This window comes from Muntiacus reevesi, chromosome 16, assembly GCF_963930625.1.
Source record: "Muntiacus reevesi chromosome 16, mMunRee1.1, whole genome shotgun sequence".
In the NCBI taxonomy this organism is placed as follows: domain Eukaryota; kingdom Metazoa; phylum Chordata; class Mammalia; order Artiodactyla; family Cervidae; genus Muntiacus; species Muntiacus reevesi.
In genome coordinates this window covers 13,423,962-13,446,456 of record NC_089264.1, presented here as the reverse complement: position 1 = coordinate 13,446,456, position 22,495 = coordinate 13,423,962, and the positions used below count along the sequence as shown (strand labels likewise).

The window sequence follows — 22,495 nt, the reverse complement described above, 5'->3', positions numbered from 1 at the left end:
CTCATTCTAATCAGCCCTCCCTCCTCATACTTCTGATATCAGTGGTTTGTTCAAGAGTCTCTGAATATATATTTCTACCCAAAGAGAACTAAGACAGAACATCCAGGAGCTAGGCACTGTGGGAGGCTGCTGACTGCATTCGTCCGGGGGAAGCCAATTGTGAATTTCTGTGAAGAACACGGACTTCAGATAACACATTTAGGCATCATCATGAAAAAAGGGCAAGCTTGGCTGATCGACCATAATCACCTTCAGAATCTTGACCGTGATATTCAAGGTAGCATCTTCCCCATCCAGAGGGGCAACTCAAGGCATAATAACTCAAAGAATCCTTTAACTCAGGCTTCATGCAGAAAATAAAGGGAATTACTGAATAATCACTAAACCTACAGTATTGAGGTCTATTTATAATTATGTCTAATTAATAGATAACCTGAGCATAATTATATGTACATACCAAAACTACAATTTACATGCAGTAAGGCTGAGATATAAATTTCCAATGATTTCCTCCTAATAATTGGTGAAAATTCTTAGCAAACGTGATGAAAAGTGGGGTCTCTGGTATATTCTGTCTTCCCTGTCTCCTTGTCCTGCCCGTGTCTCTTTGACCTTTTCTCTGTACTTCAGTCCTTTTCATGTCATGTGAAAGCACAAAAAAGTGCTTTTTTATATTAGAACCATCACCTAAGTCTCTGCTTATGATTGGTCAGTGTACAGTTCCAGTACAATTATCATCAGTAGATTCCTACTGGGGATTGCTCCCTCCATTCTGCTCTGAGGGAAAAATAAAGTGCCAACCAGTGTTCAGTCTGTTAATGTGGCTCCATGACCCAGGATCGGCTTGAGTGCTCTGCAACTTACTTTATCATTCACCACCCAGGATGGTGTTGTCGTTGGGAGCAAACACTAAAGCCAGGCTCCCTGGATCTGAGTCCTGACTTGGTCACTAACTAGTTATTTGGCCCGAGGAGATATGTTGAGCCTCTTTCTGCTTCAGATTTCTTATCTTACAATGGAGATAGTTGCATTCACTCCTAGGGTTCCATGAGGATTCACTTACCTAATTCATTCACTTGGAACTGATCTTGGAATATGGTGAGTATTTTATGTTACCTACATTTTTCTGCCCAGTTGATATCTGCCATCCTACTACTTTAAGAGCGAATGTTTTAATGCATACCCAAATGGCGACCCTGACTCATTTAACAGGAAAAAAGGGATGTTTCTCAACTAACCAGATAAGTAATTGCATTTTCAAGAAGGCATGACCAAATTCCAACTTTATGCATAAGTTCGCCAGTTTTGAGAGGCTACGGAGCTCAGCCAACAAGGTGAGATCATTGCATAATGTCCCCAAAAGCCATTGTTACATTGTGATCACAAGGTCAAGTTGTCTCTTTCCAGCCGCTAAGTTAAAAGATGGAATTCCATTGTATTTCAACTGTCTCCGCTCTAGAAAAGCTGTCAACTCATATTATTAAATATTCTGTTAAGAATTTTGTAGATTTTTACAGAAGTGACTTCCTGGTTGCGGTATAGGGAGTGTCCACCACTAAGCAATATAGGGAAGAGGTGAGAGAAAAGTAAAACCCTGCTTGTTACTTCTGGGAACTGTGAGATCTAGGGGCTCATATTTAGGAGAAAACTATTTAGGTCTGGATTAAACCTAGACTTTCTTTGTGTCACTGACATTCAAACTTATAACTACCTAAAGGAAGAAGCTAGTAAATGGTCTAGTGTAATGGCTAAGTTTATGAGTTAACTTGGCTAGGCTAAAGTACCCAGATATTTGGTCAAATGTGTCTGTATGTTTCTATGAAAGTATTTTTTAGATGAGTATGATTTTAATCACTAGAATTTCAGTAAAGCAGATTACCCTCCATAATGTGGTAGGCTTCATCCAAACAATTTAAAGTCTTAATAAAAAGACTGATCTCTCAGGAAGAGGTAATTCTATCAACAAACCACACTCAGACTTGAACTGCAACATTAACTGTTTCCTGAGCATCCAGTCTGTTACCCTGTCCTGTTACCCTGTTACCCTGTCTGTTACCCAGTCTGTTACCCAAATTTGCAAGATTTGACCTTGCAAATCTCTGCAATAACAGAAGTTGATACCTTAAAATAAATATCTCTCTAGACATAAACATGATAGAGATAGATGTATATACATCCTATTGATTCTGTTTCTCTGGAGAAGCCTAATACACTATCTTCTGCAAAAAGATTCTTGAATGCAACAATCTAACCCATATCCAAAGGGAAAGTCACTCATATCTTCTTCAGTTTCCCCTTGGGTGGATATCAGATGACACATGCTTTGCAATCATCTTTGGAAAAGGACAGCGGTTGCACAGCTGCCTAAATAATGAGAACTTACCTAGCATGGAAAACAGTTTGCTTAATTTACATTAAAAGCACTGAATTCAAAAACAGTGCAAAGATATTCAGTTCTGTCTCTTCAAAACTCATGAGTTCTTAATGCACTGAGAATCTAAAATTTTTGAAAGAACTTGCTACATCTTCATTCTTATTTTGTGAAAGCATAAATTTTCATATAATTCCAAAATATCAAAGAAGTAGCTTCACAAATTTTAAGTCGTGGTGCAACAGTTCCTTTTAGACTGCCTCCTATATCAATAAAGAGGGCATTTGACTGCAAGTACCCATCCAATATGCTGCAGATGAGTTACAGGTGTGCTATAACTCTATCTCTCCCACTAGCTCTTAGATCATCTAAGAAGAGTCTGGAGTGGTCAAAGTCCCTGGGCCAAACATCTCCAGACATGAGCAGCTTTTTTCAGAGCTCCACAAAGCATTGTTCAAGTAGAGTGAAGACTGATGGTGTTCCCTCCAGTCCCCATGGACAGTGGAAAATGTGACTTCCAGTCATGCGCTGTTGTACATGACATGCTACGTACAACCATTATCTGAACATCTACTTCAGTAGCCAGCACACTGTTGCCTATGATGGACAAGGAGCCCAAGGAGCTACTGAAGGAGTTTGAATCCACCTGCCGGTACAAGAAATGTGAATTCAATCTCTGGGTCAGGAAGATTCTCTAGAGAAGAAAATGGCAACCCACTCTAGTATTCTTGCCTGGGAAATCCTATGGACAGAGGAGCCTGGCTGGCTACAGTCCACGGGATTGCAAAAGTGTCAGACATGATTTAGCAACAAAAAAGCAAAACAACAACCTGGAGCATAGCATACAGCCCAAAGTGTAGCTGCAAAGCTCTGGCTGCTAAACCAGAGGGAGGCTGGCAAACACACTTTCAGGCAGTGGCCGGCAACCTCTTCCTCCGCTGGATACTTCCCTTTGATGTTGCTTGTATGCCCTTGGAGTAGCGTACAAGTGAGCCTGCAGGGTGACGGAGCTAACTACCTACACATTTCTACTGGTTGCTGCTTCGTTATTTTAAATGCTTGATAAGAAAAAGTCTGATTAGATTCAACATCTATTTACATTACCACAGGATTTTTTTTAATTTATTTTTTTTCATTTATTTTTATTAGTTGGAGGCTAATTACTTTACAATATTGTAGTGGGTTTTGCCATACATTGACATGAATCAGCCATGGATTTACATGTGTTCCCCATCCCGATCCCCCCTCCCACCTCCCTCCACATCCCATCCCTCTGGGTCTTCCCAGTGCACCAGCCCCGAGCACTTGTCTCATGCATCCAACCTGGGCTGGTGATCTGCTTCACCCTAGATAATATACATGTTTCGATGCTGTTCTCTCAGAACATCCCACCCTCGCCTTCTCCCACAGAGTCCCGAAGTCTGTTCTGTACATCTACCACAGGATATTTTAACACTACATCTGTCACTGAAAGAAAATTTAAAAGCTTTTAGAATCTTAGATAATCATTTCAACTGGCATAAATTTATAAATGGTAGAAATACATTTTTAAAATATTCTCCACTATTTATGCAAATAATTTGTTAGTGATTATTACCAAAAGTTTGAAGAGATCAAAATTAAAAAGTCTTACTAAAATTTTTCAAATCACTTTATCTTTATGCAGATTAAATATTTAATTTTTATGCAAATTTAATGTTGATTTTTCTCCCAGACACCTCTGTTTTTTATTATTACCATCATAAATTCCTTGAAGATTATCCCAGTGTGCATTGCAAACATTATTATTTTCCACATATACCATGATTAGATGCAGGATGAGAAACACTGGTTAAAACAGACTTTTTTCTTTTTTTCTTTTTTTTTTCCATTTATTTTTATTAGTTGGAGGCTAATTACTTTACAATATTGTAGTGGTTTTTGCCATACATTGACATGAATCAGCCATGGATTTACATGTGTTCCCCATCCTGATCCCCCGTCCCGCCTCCCTCTCCATCCCATCCCTCTGGGTCTTCCCAGTGCACCAGCCCCAAGCACTTATCTCATGCATCCAACCTGGGCTGGTGATCTGTTTCACCCTTGATAGTATACTTGTTTCAATGCTGTTCTCTCAGAACATCCCACCCTTGCCTTCTCCCACAGAGAAAACAGACTATTTTTCAACATACAGCAAGAAATCCCCAGATTGTTGCTGCATCACCTACTCCTTTAAGCTTCCTAAGGGCAAACTACACGCCTACATCATTATTGAATCTTTGGTTCCTTGTCTGGTGACCAGCCCGATAAATATATGCTAGAGCAATCAATACACTTGTGTGTGTGTGCGCGTGTGTGTGTGTGCTCAATCGTGTGTGCTCACTCTTTGTGACCCCATGAAAGCGTGGAAAAGGATCATCACTTTCTTTCAAAGTAAAATTTTAAATTTTTAGCCATTTCATTATGGATAGGAGAAACTTTCAGAATTCCTTTGGGAATTTTTTTTCTTCAAAGCACTTTAAACTTAAAATCAGAACCTATATTACTTAGCAAAAAAGGGATTCTTAGATAGCATTATCAAAGAGCAGTGGAAAAGGGCAGTGTCACTCTGACCCTCCAGATTCCTTCCATCTTCTTCCCACCATCTAACTCTCTCAAAATTCTCCCTCTTTTCTGGTCTGACTTCTAAAAGTGACCAAATGGAACATTTTAATTTTTTTCTTTTAAAAAAATTATTAATAAGATTTTTTTTAGCATATGAGTCATTAAAATATGTTTCCTGTAAGTCTACAAAGAAAAGTTTTCTTAGTCTTGTTACAATGTTTCTCATAAAGATTTCCATCCTTTCTCAATGACCATGTCCAATTTCAACTTTGCTGAATTTTCACTTCAAGTCAAAATTTGTTCATAAATTTATAAACTATCAGTAGGTGAAATAAAAGACAAAAAAAGAGCAGAAAATACGTACAAAGTTCTCATTCCAAGAATGACAACAAATCTAGTTAGTCTAGTTAACAAGTTAATGCCAGATAAATTTACCAAGTTCCCTGAAATGCCTATAATTTTCATTACAATCAGAGTCAGAAATGGAAGCATCTTTTGATATTTTCCCTTCTAAGAGTAGCATCTACCCAGAAGTAATAGCTGCAATTCAAAAAAGCTTGATTGTGGCCTTAAATAATGGTTCCTGCAGGAAATGAAAGAAAAATAACAAGCAAACAGACAAATGAATAGCAGATATTTTGGCTGTGAGGTCAAAGTAATTTACCATTTCACCAACCCACAGGCAGCATGCTTGAACACCTGGAATATGGTTCATTTGTTACATGATTAATTATCATTTTTCCTAAAATCTATGGCCCTCTATAACTCACAGAAGAAATCAAAATGCTACACCACATAAGGAAAAAACCTAGGTGGGTTTAGCAAAGCTGTATTTACCAAACTCAATCAGTTACACATTCCTTTGGTACCTGTGTGATTAATCTGTTCTTAATTGAGTTCCATTGTTGTCATATAATTAGTAAACAAAGAAGCATAGGTGCAAATATTATGGTTGTTTACAGCACAAATATTGTGTAGCTTGCAATTTTACAAGACCCACGGTTGAAAGTGTGAAAATGTTAGTCGCTCAGTCATGTCCAACTCTGCAACCCCACAGACTGTAGTCCACCAGGCTCCTCTGTCCATGGAATTCTCCAGGCAAAAATACTGGAGTGGGTAGCCATACCCTTCTCCAGGGGATTTTTCCAACCCAGGGATCAAATCTGGATCTCCTACAATGCAGGCAGATTCTTCACCATCCGAGCCACCAGGGAAACCTACAAGACCTGTTGGCGAGATTAAGGCTGAAAGCATCTAATGTTCAGACCTATTCTTTTCTTTATACTTTCATTTGTGATTGTTTTGTTTTGCTTTGTTTTTTGAACATCCCAAACACACCTGTTTAGTTCATGTGACAGGGCAACTGAACAGACACACCATAAAAGCTCTTTATTTTTGCATGCTGCACAGCCTGTGGGATCATAGTTCCCTGAGGAGGGATCATACCCATGCCTCTTGCAGTGAAAGCACAGAGACCACTGGACCACCAGGGAAGTCCCTTGAAGCTCTTCTTAAACATAGATTCCTTCTGGTTCCAATTTATTGGAACAAAAGACAAGTTCACACTTGCGTGGAAAAGACCTGGAATCCTTCATTATTTTGACAAAGAGTAGATTACAATTCTATCTTCATGAACAGGTCTATTCCAATTTTCTCCTGCATAAAAGTTACATCACAAGAAAAACCAAAAAAACAAAAACAAAAAAAGAAAAAACAAATTAAAATTACCTTAACTTGTTTTTTTTTTTTTTTGGCAGTACCAGTGTTCAAAAAAAAAATAATTCTAAATAGCCAGACACCTGTTGTTTCCTCTAACTCTATAGTTATCTGAGTTTGAAGCCTTAAGAAAAAATAAGTGATTATATCTTATACTTTCCCCCAAAATCTAAGATCTCCCAGAAAAGGAAGAACATACAGAAAACAATCATCCTTTTTTTTTTTCACTCTTGAATAGCTTGGAAATATAGCCAATGTCAAGGAAGGTCAACATTACAAGCATTATAAGCCTAATAAATTAAAAATTGAAAGTAAAGAAAACCTAAGACTTAAAAATACAGAAAACATACGGCTCTTTCAAATTTCCCATTCAAGCATGTGTACGTGCTGAGTCACTTCAGTCGTGTCCTACTCTTTGCGACCCCATGGACGGTAGCACGCCAGGCTCCTCTGTCCATGGGATTCTCCAGGCAAAAATACTGGAGTGGGTTGCCATTCCCTTCTCCAGGGGATCTTCCCAAAGCAGGGATTGAACCTGTGTCTCTTATGTCTCCTGCATTGCAGATTCTATACTACTAGCACCACCTGGGAAGCCCATCCCATTCTAGAGTAATGTGCAATTACCTGATGACTAGCTTAATAGTTTATTAGTTTTCAAAATTCTCCCAAATTCCTCTTCAATTTGCTAAATTTCACTGGGTATGTATTTGTGTAACACATAACATGATACAGCAGAACCAGAGGCTTTGGAGCCAGAGATTTCAGAACTGACCATTGAATGTATGCCACAGGTAAATCAATATCTCTGATACTTAGATTGTTCAACATTTTAAGGGACTGCCTTAAGGTCACACAGCTGTTTAGTGACCAAAGCAGGACTAGACTCAGCCTCTGGAGTCCTGGCTCCATGGCAAGTATTTCTCATTTCCTGCTGCTTGCTGACCACGGGAGGGTTGGGGAGGAGAGGTGTCAATTGTCATCACTTTGCTGCTGAGGACAAATGTTGCATCACTTCATTGGAATGCAGTCCTTCATTGAGCAAAATCTCAAAGTGACATCTAGTGGAATACCCAGTCTCTATGGAGACATTTAATTAAACTGCAGTCCCTTTATACCAGCACAAATATTGTGAGGGAAAACAACTCAACTCCTTTGACATTTTTGCAAATAGGTTTAGTGGAATCCATTCTGTTTACTTTTACTGACATTTGTTTTTCAGTCAATTATCCCACATGGTTATTTTTTTTCCTTTTATAATTTATTGCTAGCAAGTTAGCCATAAGAATAAATACAAGTAATTCCTTTCTTTGGTACAAGCACCAGAGTGTAGGTTAATAAAACAGCTGATGAAAATAAACATTCATTTTACCCCTCCCCTTTCCTTTTCCTAATAGTTCTAGTTCACTTATATATCACACTGGTGGCAATACCAGAATGCAACTAGAAAGAATTTAACCTCAAAAGCATCAAGGGTTTCCACCTCACAAAGCCCTAAATCTTTAGAAAATAACATACTTTACTGGATTAGGCATCTGCCAATTAACTAACTAAATATGACAATCATTTTTTTAATCCCATATTCATCTGTCTCCAATCTTTGCACATCTTTATTTTGAAATTTTTTGTGAGTTCTTGAAAGGTTTAGGAAGTCTTCACCACAAAAAGTTCTATTCACTATTTTTGTTCCATGGGATCTCATTGAGTAGACACAGAAAAACTAATTTTTAAGAAATTGAAAACTATATATAGTGACGAGCAGAGCTGCACAGACTCTAACCTGCACATAAAAAACCTGGAGATCATGTTAAAATGCATATTCAAATTCAGTAGATCTGACTGAGGCCTGAGAATTCATGTTCCTAACAATTTCTCAGACAAGACTTTAGTCCAAAAGGGAAAAGGTGTAGTGGGAAGGGCATTTACTTTGGAGCTCAGGAGCCCTGGATTGCAATTCAACTTCAGTGGTTCCTGTCAGTGAGAACTTGAGAGACCCCCACCCCTTCTTTATCCCCCTACACCACTCACAGCCACAATACCATCATCTGTCTTGGACCCACTGCGACTGTCCTATTCATGTTCTTTATCCTATTCCATGTCAGGACACCCCTAGACTCCCAGGCTGCTTTCCAACTCCCACAGTTGAATCCTGGTTAGCCTCGGAGCCTGTCCTATCCCCTTTGCCCATCCCTTCCCAAGTTCTGAAACCTTTCTCCTTTGTCCTCCAAAACTTTGTCAACTGTCAACACAATCTCCAGTGTTCATTCTCTATTAACTGAAAACTCTTTTCCCCATCTTGCTTTAAGGAAAACCTCTGTCTCCACCGAGGAAACTGCTTTCCCTGCAGTCTTCTTAGTGGAGTTTATTTTGTCTCTCATAGAAATAGACAATATGTCCTCCTTGCTCCTTATTGCTACTTTCAGACAAGTTTTCAATCCTTCCTTACTTCCAAAAACCACCCATTTTGAATCTCTGTTATCAGATTATGTCACCCATGATTTCTCATTGTACTTGTCACCAAAATGCCAAGGATCCCCTTCATTTCCCCTACCCAAGCTAGCCACTCACTCCCGTGGCCGTTGCCCTAGACCTCATTGCAATTAACAGCCACATCTTCTCTTTAGCGTTAATTACATGCATCCCACTTTCTGCCATCACCTCCTCTCATTTTATCTCATTCTCTCTGTATTCTGCCCTCACAATTCTCCCACATCACTGGTACTGCTAAGGCATTGATCCTATCATCTATTAAGTGTTCCTCACATCTTTGAGTCCTCATTTCTCTCCTTACCCTATTTAAATTCCATTCTCAATGATTATTGACTCCCTTACCTCTCTACCTTATCTCTTACCTTTTGTTGCTCTGGCTTTGTAATAATAGAGTCCCATTTAAATCAAAATTTCTGCTTACTCCATGCCTTCCTCCATGAAGCTAAAGTTACAAATCAGGGTGGCTGGTCTTTCTTTAAAACTTGATCATAAACCTCAAGTGTTCCCACCGTTTATACTATATGTCTGTAGCCCATACCCTCTTCAAGTTATTGAGTTAGTCAAAAAGTTCATTCAGGCTTTCTGTACATGTGAAATTCTGAATGAACTTTTCACTAACCCGATATATAGGCTGCATTTTAGTCTGTCTCTTCAAGTACTCAGTACCTCTTCTCCCACTGTTACCCTAGGCTGATAACCTTGCTTCCTGTTTTAGAAAAAAATAGAAGCAATAAGGAACAATTACCACATACTTCCTTCAACACATCTACCTACATGCCTCATCGGCAAACATCTTTGCCTTCCTACCTGCTACCATTGTTGAATTGTCCAATGCGCCTATCAAAAATCAGTTCTAACATGTAGCACTAGGTCTTTTCATCCCCCCTCACTAATCTAACCCAGACAGGCCTTCAAAGAGCTGTTCAGTTCAGTTCAGTTGCTCAGTCGTGTCCGACTCTTTGCGACCCCATGAATCGCAGGACGCCAGGCCTCCCTGTCCATCACCAACTCCCGAAGTTTACTCAAACTCATGTCCATCAAGTCGGTGATGCCATCAAGCCATCTCATCCTCTGTCATCCCCTTCTCCTCCTGCCCCCAATCCCTCCCAGCATCAGGGTCTTTTCCAATGAGTCAACTCTTCGCATGAGGTGGCCAAAGTATCGGAGTTTCAGCTTCAGCATCAGTCCTTCCAATGAACACCCAGGAGTGATCTCCTTTAGGATGGACTGGTTGGATCTCCTTGCAGTCCAAGGGACTCCAAAGAGTCTTCGCCAACACCACAGTTCAAAAACATCAATTTTTCAATGCTCAGCTTTCTTCACAGTCCAACTCTCACATCCATACATGACTACTGGAAAAACCATAGCCTTGACTAGATGGACCTTTGTTGGCACAGTAATGTCTCTGCTTTTTAACATGCTATCTAGTTTGGTCATAACTTTCCTTCCAAGGAGTAAGCGTCTTTTAATTTCATTGCTGCAATCACCATCTGCAGTGATTTTGGAGCCCAGAAAAATAAATTCTGACACTGCTTCCACTGTTTCCCCATCTATTTGCCATGAAGTGATGAGACCAGATGCCATGATCTTAGTTTTCTGAATGTTGAGCTTTAAGACAACTTTTTCACTCTCCTCTTTCACTTTCATCAAGAGGCTTTTTAGTTCCTCTTCACTTTCTGCCATAAGGGTGGTGTCATCTGCATATCTGAGGTTATTGATATTTCTCCCGGCAATCTTGATTCCAGCTTGTGCTTCTTCCAGCCCAGAGTTTCTCATTATGTACTCTGCATTTAAGTTAAATAAGCAGGGTGACAATAAACAGCCTTGATGCACTCCTTTTCCTATTTGGAACCAGTCTGTTGTTCCACGTCCAGTTCTAACTGTTGCTTCCTGACCTGCATACAGGTTTCTCAAGAGGCAGGTCAGGTGGTCTGGTATTCCCATCTCTTTCAGAATTTTCCAGTTTATTGTGATCCACATAGTCAAAGGCTTTGGCATAGTCAATAAAGCAGAAATAGATGTTTTTCTGGAACACTGTTGCTTTTCTGATGATCTAGCGGATGTTGGCAATTTGATCTCTGGTTCCTCTTCCTTTTCTAAAACCAGCATGAACATCTGGAAGTTCACGGTTCACGTATTGCTGAAGCCTGGCTTGGAGAATTTTGAGCATTGCTTTACTAGCGTGTGAGATGAGTGCAATTGTGCAGTAGTTTGAACATTCTTTGGGATTGCCTAGAGAGCTGTAGTTCCCGCTAAATTCTGAATGTAACCCCCTGAGAGACCCTGATCCAGACTCATCCATTTAAGCAGCTTCCAAATTCCTGACACATGAAAACTGGGTTGAAAAAAAAATATTTATTGTTTTAAGCCACTAGGTTTGGGGGTGACTTTTTATGCAGCAATAAACATAATATAATAAATAAGTGAATGAAGTGACAAATCACAAAATCTACATCATACCCACTGGTTGGTTAGGAAGGATTTATATACCAGTCAATTGAGGGACTAATTCTCGAGTATCAGGAGAGGAGGTACAGCAGGAGTATGGCCTTCATACAGAATGGTAGAGTATGATCATGTAAAGCATCGTTGATTCTTCTGAGCCCCAGTGTGAAACAGAAAACTCCCCAACCAAAGAGAAACTCTGACTATGATGAATGCTCACCATCCAGGCAGGGTTCAGAATCTTTGCCAATATAGTAGGATAAGAAGGGATATCTTAATAGCTATGGGACCACGGAAAAGCCAAGTCATTTCTTCCCTCTCCTGAAGATGGACAGCATTTCTTTCAGCTGCTCCCAGAAGAAATAGTGGAGTAACCTGTACAGATGTATGTCATGTGATTTCTTCCTTTTCGGCTGGCCAACTTATACAAATACTTACTGGAGTGAACATGCAAACCAGAATCAGGCAGTTTTATCACACTGGGAGTGACCGTGCATTTAGGAGTCAGGCTGCCTGCTCATCAAGAATGCCCAGACATTCTGAGGCTCCAAAGCTAAAAATAGCTCATGCCCTCCTCCAGGGGGATATTCCTGACCCAGGGACCAAAGCCGCATCTCTTACATCTCCTGCACTTGCAGGTGGGTTCTTTACCACTAGCATCACCTGGGAAGCCCATAAAAATAACTCACCAAGCCCTTTAAATCACAGATTAAATGCCAGTGATATTTTCACATTTGAAAATAATATTGGAGTCTAAATTCAAACTCCTGTTTGATGAAGACTTCCTCAGCTAGTTTTATATCTAAGGCACATAAGCTATAACTCTACAGTTTGATGACCAGAGAAGAAAGAAATCTTATAATAACATTGGTGTTTCTTTTTTTGTTTTGTTTTGTTTTGTTTTTGCCTTAAGGGCTCTAGGCCCAGGAGCAAATGCTCCCAGGATCCCTATGGAGACACTTGAAGAATCTATCCATTGTCGATTGATTGATAGGAAGATAGATAGTTACAATAGATAGATAAATACATACATATATATTTCATTAAGTACATATAAATACATTTTTTAATTTAGCAAGAAAAGGTATTTTTTTAAAAAACAAATAGAAAAGTATCAACTGATCCGAAAGTTTGCCTTTCTTTTAAACTTTCTCACCTAACAGTCGTTCCCAAACAAAAAGATATATGTCGTTCTAGACTTTACAAAAAAAAATCAGACAATGAATTTGGCCAAATCTTATACCTATGGTTTAGACATTTTAATAGAAAACTCTAAACAGTTTTTAAACATTTTTATTTTGGTTGCAGAAAAGTTGCATCACTTGACTATTCAGTAGTCTAAGTGAAAGATCTTTACTATTGTAACGTGGTTAATGTTTTCATGTAATTTTACTATTCCTAATATTAATTATATTTGTGGCTATGATTCCTACAGAAGCTATCAAACAATTTCTACTAACTCATATAAGACATGGCTCTTTGAACTTCATCATTTCTCTAGATACACTTACTCCCTTAATGATCTCATCTGGTTACTTGGCTTTAAACATCGTCTATACACTAATGATTCCCAAATTTATATCTAGGGCCCAGACAGCTTCTCTGAACTCCAGACTCATATATCCAGCTGCTTATTTGACAACTCCATTTAAAGGCCTAACACACATTTCACACTTATCTCCTGTTAAACCAAACATCTGATCTTCTCTCCTGAACCTTTTCCTCCCACAGTCATCTTTCCCTTCTCAGAAAACAGAAGCCTTATCCTCCTAGTTGCTCCTGGTCAGAAATCTGGGAGTTATCACTGACTCCTCTTTACTTCACCCTGATATCAAATCCATCAGCCAGTCCTGTCAATTCTACCTTCCACGTAGACCAGAATCTGACTTCATGCTGCCTCCACTGCAGCTGTGTTGAGCCAGGGTACCTCTACCTGGACTCTACACCTGGATGATTCAATAGTCTCCAAGCAGGTCTCCTGTTTCTGCCCTTGCTCCCCGTTAGATCCACAATATTCAGAGTGATAAAGTAAAACACAAGTGATTGAGTAAAGTGTGTCCTCCCTGCATGAAAAACCCTAAACTTGTACCTCATTTTGGTAAACCAAAAGACAGTTCTTCAAGGTCCTACATAATCTCCACATCACACCCTCCACCTCCTCCACCCTGTTAGCTAACTCATATGCTGTATTCTCCCCATTATTGACTCTACTTGAGACACAGTGACCTCTTTACTGATTCTCAAACATCAGCACCTTGGCACTGGTCCACCATTTCCTGGGATGCTTTTCACTCAGCTACATGGTTCAACCCTTATTTCCTTCAGGTCTTGGCTCCATGGTAACTTTCCCAGGGGTCCCCCTTCCCCTACTGAAAGCACAATCCCTCTCCTCTCCCAGAATACATATCCTCCTTTGTTTCATTTTTCATTGCCCTTTTCAACTAACAGCATAAATGTTTTGTTTGTTTGTTTTCCTCTACTGAAATAGAAATGTCCTCAAAGCAAAAGCTTATATCCACTTTATTACTATACAGCCAGTTCTTAGAATATTCTTAGCAAGTCATAGGCACTCAATAAATACTCATTGAATGCATGAATATTAAATAATTGGAAAACCATTTCCAGTCAATATTTTAGCAATTGGTTACTATCCTAGCTAGTAGAAAGCCCAATATAGAATTCCTCACTCCCCCTTGAAGCAAGCATACTCTTTCTTTTTCATATTGTTGAATACCTAAGTCATTTTCACTCAGTTTTATTAATCTTTGAAGCAAAATCTAAGTTCCAGTGTTATGATTCTTTTTCTGGAAACACTGGTTTCTGAATATCTCAATATTTTTCCACATTTGAGAACCCCATTAGAGCTGATAATCATATTACTATTTAAAACTAAATGGACAAAGCATCTGTGGGCTTACACCCCTTCCTCTCTCTACCAAATGCAACCAGGGAAATATTCTTCAGGAACTGAATAATGATAGAATAGGGGTCTACAAACTATGGCCTGAAGACCAAAAACAGCTAAGTTTTCCAGATGCAATACAGGATCCCCAGCTAAATTTGAATTTCAGATAAACAACAAATAATTTCCTAGTATAAATATGTCCCAAATTCTAAATGCAGAATCTAGAAACCTTAAATCTGGCCTACCACCTTATGTGTAAAGAATGGTTTTCCCATCTCTAAGTGATTGAAAGAAGAATGATATCTCATGACAAGTGAAAATTATATGAAATTCAAATTTCAGTGTCTAAAACTCTGTGGGAGAAGGTGAGGGTGGGATGTTTCGAAAGAACAGCATGTATATTATCTATGGTGAAACAGATCACTAGCCCAGGTGAGATGCATGAGACAAGTGCTCAGGCCTGGTGCACTGGGAGGACCCAGAGGAGTCGGGTGGAGAGGGAGGTGGGAGGGGGGATCGGGATGGGGAATACGTGTAACTCTATGGCTGATTCATGTCAATGTATGACAAAACCCACTGAAATGTTGTGAAGTAATTAGCCTCCAACTAACAAAAAAAAAAAAAGTCTATTTTGTCTGAAAAAAAAAATTTCAGTGTCTATAAATAATTATTGGAATACAGCAATGCTATTTGTTTACTTGCCATCTGTGGCCACTTTCAGGCTTCCCAGGTGGTGCTAGTGGTAAAGAATCCGCCTCTCAATGCAGGAGATGTAAGAGACGCGGGTTTGATCCCTGGGTCAGGAAGATCTCCTAGAGGAGAGCGTGGCAACTCACTCCAGTATTCTTGACTAGAGAATCCCATGGAGCAAGGAGCTGGGCGGCCTCTGGTCCAAAGGGTCACCAAGAGCTGGACATGACTGAAGCGACTTAGCACACATAGCCGCTTCTGTGCTTCCATCACACAGTTGAATAGTCTCAACAGAAACCAAGCCCCAAAGCCTGAATACCTACTCTCTGGGCCTTTGGAGGAAAAGTTGATCAACCTGTGCTGTAGAATATTTCCTTCTTATTCTTCCCCTGACTGCAGTCTATGGCAAAATAACTGTTTCCTTTAAAAATCTCTTCCCACGGGAACACTCCCAGTGCTCTACCATTATGTTGAAAAAAAAGAGTAGAAACCTCTGAGAAGAGACAAAATGAGAAAGGGCATGGGCTGTGGATGCCTGCAGAACTTAGTGTGGATCCTTTCTCTGCCTTTCGCAGATTCAGTTACTGAAAAGGAGGCCACGTGAATACTATCACCCAAGGTGGCTGAGAGGGTTAGGAGACAAGAAGTAAATGACTGATCTTAAAGGACAAAAAAAGGGTCAAATTTCTAGACTAGAATAGAGAATGTGATTGTCAGAAGGACAGGAAAGAGAGGGAGAAGAAAAGTGAAAAGATAAAAGTAAGGACCAGGAGGATAGTTCTCAATCATTCACCAAGTGGTGAGCTTGAGAGAGAAATACAAACTTCAGAGACTTGGATTCAAGGAAGATATCATGACCAAAATTAGGGAAGGAGAGAAAGATGTACTCAGACCAAGTAAGGCAACAGTGACATCTTTCCCAAGTAAGTAAATCTTGGGTTGTGTCTACTCAATATACATGTGATTATATTACTAAAAATTATGTAATTCATACCTCCAGAAGTTAGTATTATTGTATTCAAATGGAGGCATATTTTTGTGCTGCTGTTGCTCTGTGGGGAAATAAGAAAAGACAGAGTCGCATTTACACCACTGTGAAATCCCCCAGATTCTCAAAGGAGTCAATGGAGAAAGTAGCAATCATAGTTTCTTAAGGGACGTGCGAGGTAGCTTAGTGATAAAGAATCTGGCTGCAGTGCAGAGACACAGGTTCGATCCCTGGGTCAGGCAGATCCCCTGGAGAAGGGAATGACAACCCACTCCAGTATTCCTACCTAGGAAATCGCATGGACTGAGGAACCTAGAGGGCTACAGTCCATGAGGTCGCAAAAGAGTCAGGTGTGACTTAAACAACAGCATAGCCTCTTTAGCCTCATTCTTTCCAACAAATATTTTCTACTTAGACCATTGGGTTATAGTTATCTAGCCTCTGTTCTTAAGGCCTGAAAAAATAAGAAGTGTATAGATTGAAGGGACAATTTATAAGATCCATCAAATGACAATCACTGTGATCCAAGACCCTAGGCAGTGGTTCCCAACATGTGAGCCCCACAAGTAAACCATATTCCCAAACATAATTTCTGGCACTAGATATACTGCGCTTCACTTCTCCTAAACAACGTATCAGCCTGGGAAAGAGTGAGAGCGATGTTATCACAGAAATAACCTTGGTTGCTCTAATTATTTTTTAAACTGTAAGTTATTTGCAAACTTCAGTGCTTCAGCTGTGTTTGGTAACAAATACTGATGACATGTCCCATTCCTGACCTGTGTCACGAGTGTCATATTTGAGTAGTACTGTTTCATTCTACTTCTCAAGAACAAAATGTCCCCAAAGTATAAGTCATGTCAATATTAACCATGGCAGAAATACTATTAAAAATACATATAAGCATTCCCAAGGTTTCTAGGGAAATCATTCCCAAAACACTTCTGGGACTGTGTTTTTTGAAATCAACTTCTGCTCCCAATATTCACTGATGTACTTCACAGGCTTATACTCAGAGCTAACCGAGACACTCATTAGTTCATTCATCAGTTCTTTTATTTTCAACATATGCAGTTCACATGATAAAAACCACTGATCCAGGATAACAGATGACAGATACAGACATCTGACACATTTTGGTCAACCAATAGGTAGTCAGGTCCTTTGACAGCTGCAGTTCTGGAGGTAACGATTAATAGCCAGAGCCCTGGCCTTCTAGGAGCTCACAGTCTAGTGGAGACAACATTCAAGTAAAATAATTTTAATGTGGTATGGTAAGTAAAATGGTGGACATGAGCACCATGTGTTATAAGCTCATGGGAAAAGAACTGAATCCATCATGGAATGATTGGCGAAAGCTTTGCAAGAGAGATAGCACACGGACCTGCTATCCATTGTCAGCAACTGAACAGGTGCCGCTAGCCCCAGAGAGCTGCTAGAAACCTCATGGGACCTGACTCAGGATCCATTAACCTGAATCTCAAATGGAAAGTCAACGAACTGTGTTGGTGCCCTTGACCCACCTCCCTCCTAACTAGGAATCTCACCGTCACCAACCTGTCCATATTCTCTTGTTCCTCTGTGGTAGATACTTTAAGGGATAAACCTCACCACAGAATTCTCTCCCATCTGGGAACAGCCACAAACAGAGGTATGGGATATGAGAGGATGTATTTTATACGACCCTGACCTCCTAGAAATAGCTGGTTGTTATAGAAGGAGGTTCTGGCCCAAACTGGACCATTCAGTGCTCTCTCAGTATCTGAAATTCTAAACTGAGAACCACAGGGACTTGGAAGTGAATCACACTGATGCCAACACGCTATGAAGAATGACTACAAACTCCTCCCCCATAGGAAATCCACAGCCACCCACCCTACCTTCTACTCTTTCTACCTGTTGCTTACTGTACTCCCTTCAATTCTATAACAACTTTCCCAATCACCTTGCAACTGCTAACGCTGGTCAGAGTTGGCTCTTTGCTTATAACCAAGACGGTTTCATACATGTCACCTATCCACACAGTCTTCCAATTCCTATACCAATCTAACTGTGTTTTCCTCTGATCAAACAATTTGCTGAGAGATGAATGGCTCATAAACCTTGGTATGTCATCTACCTTCCCAAAATGTACTAGTTTGGGGAGACTTCTGGAAATACAATGTTGAAATCCAGCAATTTATGCTGGTGACATCCCCAAACCACTTTTCTTTTTACTACTAAGTCAGTTCTTCTTGTTAAGATCTCCTTACTTCTGAGTAAGCCTTAGAGAAATGAAACATCTTTCACAATTCTAATCATACCACCTCTAGCACATAAAACCTAAAACTCAAAGCAAAATCATCTTCGTGCCTACCCAGGGATGCAAAAAAAAGAAAAATGAAGCAAAATCATCAATGAAAAAATAAGTTTGTCCCTAAATAATTCGACATACTCTTAGAATTGACCCTGATATCTTTTCTAGGTTCATTTCTATCATCAGGCACACTGGTAGTATTAGTACTAGTAGTCGTAGTAATAGTATTTGTCTTCTATTCCTACCAAATCCACAAGAAGAAAGGACATGATCTTCATTTGGGGAGTTCATTGACAAGGATGGATCAGTCCAGAGCTACCCTCTTTCAGGTGCTAGGAGACAAAGTCCTTTGCTAAGTCATGTAATTAAAAAAAAAAAAAAAGACACAGGCAAAGATTAGGAAAAACCTTCTTTGGGGGGCAAAGAAGAGAGCTTTCAGTAACTGAATATTAGCTATCGTGATGATCAGAAAAACATTTCCTATAATTTCTCTCTTCTGTTCTCAATATTTGCTACTGACATTTCTGTAAAACTCGGAATAAAATAGAGTGGCATATCAAATTAAACAATACCCTAAAAAGTTATTTATCCTTTTTAAAGATAAGCATTCAACCCAAAGTATAGCTTCAAAACCTGCCTCTAAGAGTCTCCCTTCTTTTTTCCAGTTATTGCAGACCTCAGCAGGAAGTGTCTGTGAACGTGGTGAATGGGGGAGTGGGGTGAGTCTGTGTGTGTTTTATTCCAAGTGAGTGGAGTCAGACATTTAATGAACACCTGAAAACGAGCTGGAGAGTAATAGCAAACGCTCCATCTGTCTCTGCGTGTGTGCACTCAGTCATGTCCTACTCTTTGTGACCCCATGGACTGTAGCCCACCAGGTTCCTCTGTCCATGGAATTCTCCAGGCAAGAATACTGGAGTGAACTGCTATTTTCTCCTATTGGAAATGCTCCATAATATGTGTTAAATGAATGACCAGTGAACGAAGATCTATACTCTTTGTAATAGCATTTTAAAGTAACATACTGCTTTTCTTCCTGATAAGTTTATACTTTTATAAGAGAGAGAAGTAGCATTAGCAACAACTATTCTTGAAAATTCATACCATCTTGGTCATTTCAATAAATATATTAATAGTTTGAATTTGTACCGTGCTTTTCCATGAATACGTCAGCATTTGATGTGTTTTAGCTCCAGGAAGAATGAATTAAGTTTTTAAAAAATCACTAATTTCACTGAGAAATTAGCCTCTAATATCACATTTTGATTGTATGTAATTAAGGATTCCATATGATCCTGGGGAAATGTTACTTTCAGCTAAATTGAAAACAGGATTATAACAGAAGAGATGATATAATTCATTCTAAATGCTGAGGGTGACTTATTCTTGAGTTAAAGACCCAAGTTACTTTCTGTTCCAATATCTCTCACGTGTTATAAAATGATGCAGACTACTTTAGCTCCTGTATGTGGCAATTTCTATGATTCAGGCTAATTAATTCCTCTGTCAAGTATAATTAATCATCCCTATCCTACTGTTTCAGGAAATTTCATCTACAAAAGGCAGTGAAAAAATAAATAAATAAATAAAAATAATTTTAAAAAAAAGGCAGTGGAACAACTGTTCATGGAAACTAATAAAGGTTTTCTCTCATGGAAAGATCTTTCAAAATAACTAGTAATTAATTAAATGTGTGCAATTGCCCAGAAATTTCAGATGCTCAGTCAATTTCAAATGACATGGCCTTTAGCTAGCCAACCAGCATGAGTAGTAAGATCGAAATAATTAGTTTGAAAAGCTATACAAAACACTGGTAAGAAAAATTATAAGAAGGAAATCAGTTACCTGTGTATAAAATTCAATATAAGTGTTAGAAACATAAATTAAAATAAGGATGTAATTGCAAACCAAGTAGAGAAAGAAGGAATTAAAAGAGCCTAACAGCAACTTATATTTTCTATGTTCGGTTTTTGTTCCTAAATCCAAAGTGAATAATTTTTATTCAGAATATTTTATACTTATGTTTACCAGAAGTAATTTATCTGGGTAGAAAAGGTGACCTATATTTAAACTGCCCATTTTGCATGCACTAAAATCAGATTTTTAATTGCATGAAATCATAGCCTCTCAGCTGAGAATGCTTCTCTACTACTCAAACTAATTCTCATTCCACTTACTGAGGCTTTTCTGCATTTGGTTTATAAATGTTCATTTGTATTATACCAGAAATTCTGACTGAATCATTTTTTTAAAACTAATTTGCTACCAGGAAAGCAGTGATAGCACTGTGATAGATTTAAATCAGAAAATTATGTATACAATTCTCTCCAACCCTTTCTATAGTATCTTGGGTCAGAACCTCCTGTTGATCAATTTCCATACCAGCTCTGCTAGTCAGTTCCAAACAGTTCCCTATCAGTTCAAATCCAGGAGCAATCCCTAAATTTCATCAAAAATCAACATTAGGTGATGATATGTACAAGAATATTACTCAACACATTACACTTTTTTTAAAGATGAAGTACTTTCTATCTGAGGCGATAGTTTGTCTAATATACTACTTATCAAAAGTACATCTTGTATCATTTATGTATTCTTATATTGCTGAAAATATATCTTATTCATCTTATTCTGTCTCTTCATCTTTGCAAGCCTGAGTTTAAAGCTGTTTTTCGCCTCTATGGACAAGCATGCCATCTATAGTGAAGTCTCTGCAGGGTATCCTCATAACATTTTTTCTGCCACATACCTCATCCTGGATGTCCATTCTGTAATAGATTCTCCCGACATTCCTCTGTTGACAAAGCATCAACCCACTGATGAAATCAGATTATCACTCCATGGACAAGCATCTCTGACCAAACTCTGGAAAGCAAATCATAGAACACTAAAAATAAAAATCATAAGAATAGGTTTGCATGTAGTATAACATGCAAAACACAGCATGCATTTCTACTCTTACTGAAATGGAAAATTTTCCTTCACTTGCTTAAGGCCAATTAGTAATAGTTAAGCTACAGTCTTCTGTGACATGGAACATATCTTTCAATAAAAGGAAAAGCAGATCATAAGCCTACTTCTCAGCTGTGACATGCTGTCTAGGCTCTGGTATGTCTCAAGTTGGAAAATATGCCTTTCCCTTCACAAAGAGAAATACCACATGCCACAGGGCCTGAGAACCCTGTGTGCTTGCTTATCATGGTGTTCTGAAACTGAAAACTACCAATTTTAAAGGCATATGTTATTAAAATATTTCTTTATTTAATCTTATAAAGGCTTCCCTCTAATAGCAACTTATTCAATGCTGGGAGAATCCAAAACAACTGCTATTCCTTCAACTAGTCAATGGTATTTTATTTTCAAATCTCAGGTAACATGTCCTTGGAGTGAACTGATACACATATCTATCTTCAGATTTTAGACTGAATTCTCAAACTGTCTTCACACTGGAATCACCTGGGAGTTTTGAAACACACCGATGCCTATTATCTACCACCAGAGATTGCAAATTATTTGACCCCAGTGTGGTCTGAGCTTGGCAATTTTTAAAAATCCTCAGATGATTCTAGTGTACAACCAAGTTTGAGAATCACTGGTCTATAAGAATATTTATTAGCATCGAATTACCATGTGGGCATTAGATAAATAATTATTGCATCCTGTTATCATCTGACAAGGTCAGAGAATGACATTCAGACTAGTTAACCTTACTAGCAATTGTTGCAACATATTAAAATGTCAAGCACTTTACCAACATATTTAAGCTTCACAACATTCCTGCAAGGTAGGTATTATCATTCTTACTTCTTGAACAGGTGCACTGAAGGTCAGAAAGTCTGGATTGTTTATCCAAAGTCACCTAATAAATGGTGAAGCTGGTATTTGAATCAAGTCTGTTTGATGCTAAAAGACCTGTTCTTTCCACTATGCCAAACAGTTTCACTGGAGGTTATATCACCTCCAAAGAAGTAAAAATTAGTTCTTGAAGATCAAAAAATTCTTAGATATTGTAAT

General features: G+C 38.8%; 1 long non-coding RNA gene across 1 annotated transcript in view; it reads right to left on the bottom strand.

Moving 5' to 3' along the window:
* LOC136148082 (uncharacterized) overlaps positions 1-21,292 on the bottom strand; it is a 428,573-nt gene extending 407,281 nt beyond the window's left edge. Inside the window, exon 1 of the long non-coding RNA XR_010659435.1 lies at positions 21,231-21,292. This is a non-coding gene — a long non-coding RNA (uncharacterized lncRNA). The remainder of the gene's footprint in view (positions 1-21,230) is intronic.
* Positions 21,293-22,495: the final 1,203 nt, after the last annotated feature.